The following is a 2,412-nucleotide window of genomic DNA, read 5'->3' on the forward strand; positions in this document are numbered from 1 at the left end:
GCATACTAAATAAAAGTAAATCTTCAAGGCCACTTAAAAGTTTACCCCCCCCCCACACACACACACACACACTCATGGTGACTCTTCTCCTCCACACTAAAGATTCAGAATTCACAAACCAAGCTGGAACCATCTTTTTAAAAATGCTGCCATTGTGTGCACAGTCAGGCTTCTGACAACTACTTAGTTCTGTCCCTGCCTGTTCTTCATTTTATATTCTGAAATGGAGTTTTCTCAGCTACACATTCAGTATCAGTGGTACATAGGATCCCCAATGCCCAAATGAGCCGCTGCAAAAGTAGATCCCAATTTACTTCTGCAGCTTAACCTGCAAAGTAAATATTGTATTCCATTAACTGAAGTGATAGTCATTTCCACAATGCAGGCACTGAGGTTTCTGAATTGGATCACTAATGTGTGGTATTATTATGCCATACAAAAGCCCCATCAACACACATGACACATTATGAAGTACAAGAGAAAAGCTTCCTGTACTGAGGAGTTTCCAAGTGAAGGAAAAAAATGGGGGCAAAAGCTGGTAATTTTAAAATTCATATTAAATGGGGTGAAAATAATTGTTCTAATTTGTTTGCACTGTAATGAAAACGCCTATCGCTTGGATGTGGTAAAAGAGAAACCAAAATTAAAGATAGCTGGAGTAGTGAATGTGAGATATCAGTGTGTGAACCTTACTTTCTACTGATTTAGTTGTGAGGAAGGGCCGTATTTCGGCAATGTTATACAAGGAAAAGCATACAGTGGTGCCTCGACTTACGAACTTAATCCATTCTGGAAGATGGTTGTAACTTGAAATGGTCATAAGTCGAAGCACCATTTTCCATAGGAATGCACTGAAATGCAATTAATCCATTCCAGCTGAAGAAAAAAAACACCTCAAGACCCATCAGAAACCCAATTACTCCATTCCAGCCGAAGTGGGGGGGGGGGGAGAAAAGCAAACAAACCGTGCAAGACCCTTTGGAAATGCAAAAAAAAAAAAAAAAAGGAAAGCGGAAGGCAAGTAAACAGTGCAAGACCTATCAGAAATGCAAAAAGAGCAAAGCAGAAAGCAAGCAAACCATGCAAGATCCATCGGAAATGCAAAAAAAGCAAAGCAGAAAGCAAGCAAACCCCACAAGACCCACTGGGGGGGATGACCCAAAAAGCAAACAACCCCCCCAAGACCCGTAGAAAATGGGGGGAATCCATAAAGCAAACTAACCCCACAAGACCTATCAGAAATGGGGGAAAAAACCCAAAAAAGCAACCCCCAAGACCCATCACAGCATAGAAACATAATCCCACCACCCAGCCCAAAATCATGCTGCAAAACCCACCCAGAATAGTTTTTAAAAAGCAGAAAGCAGCACCTTTCCTTACCAGGCAGTCCGAACCCTCTTCCGATTGCCTTCTAACCGTTGGGGCGAAAGAGCTACAAAGAAGCAGCCTCTTCACCTACTAACGGTTAGCAATTTGAATTCCCCGCCTTTTTTGGTTATAACTCAAAGCTCTGGCCGCAAGTCAAAGCAAAATTTTGCAGCCACAGCTGGTCATAACTCCAAATGGCCATATGTCGGGACATTCGTAAGTCGAGGCACCACTGTATTTGATGACAGACTGAGTTAGTCTGTCACCAAGTATGCTTCTCCTTGTACAGCAATAAAACCAGGACTTCATTCCTGTCCAAAAGGGAAAATAATAATGTTATCAATGGGTACAAAGAGTATACAAGGAGCTTGGGAGAAACAATTCAACTGTGGACACCAGAGATCTAGAACTATTAACAAATTGCACACATGTTTGTCATCAGATGACAAGGTAGCTGAGAAAGCAAACAGTATTTGATGCCACCTGTTAGATGCCTGAGAGTTGCGGGGTTACAGCTAAGTTGAATTAAATCTCATTTACTATACCAAGGGTCCCCAACCCCCAGTCCGCAACCCAGCAGCAGTCCGTGGCCTAGGCAAGACCAGGCCACGGAGACAGATCTCCTGCCCTCCCGCGAGCACACCATGCACGAGCACACCACACACCCCTGCAGGCGCAGCACGACCCCACAAGTGTACCACACAGCCCCAAACCGGTCCACAGTTGGGAAAAGGTTGGGGCCACTGTACTATACAACAGAATCTACATCTTCAGCTTTTGCTAACAAAGAGAACAGTTTGAAGATCATATCCGTGCTTGAATTTTGCTTCCAAAAAAAGAACAGCTCCTCCTATATATGGCAGTGACCAGGTTTCAATATACAGGCTATACTTATGTCCCATGACACAACTGCAGCCGTGAAATCTACTGCTTTCTCAATTATGACAAGCAAATGATGGTGATCTTTATGCATTTCAAAAAGAAAAGGCATAGACTAAAGACAATTATTTTGGAAAAACCCTTGTAACACCAGGACAATGCCAG

Source organism: Pogona vitticeps, chromosome 4 (assembly GCF_051106095.1).
Source record: "Pogona vitticeps strain Pit_001003342236 chromosome 4, PviZW2.1, whole genome shotgun sequence".
NCBI lineage: Eukaryota > Metazoa > Chordata > Lepidosauria > Squamata > Agamidae > Pogona > Pogona vitticeps.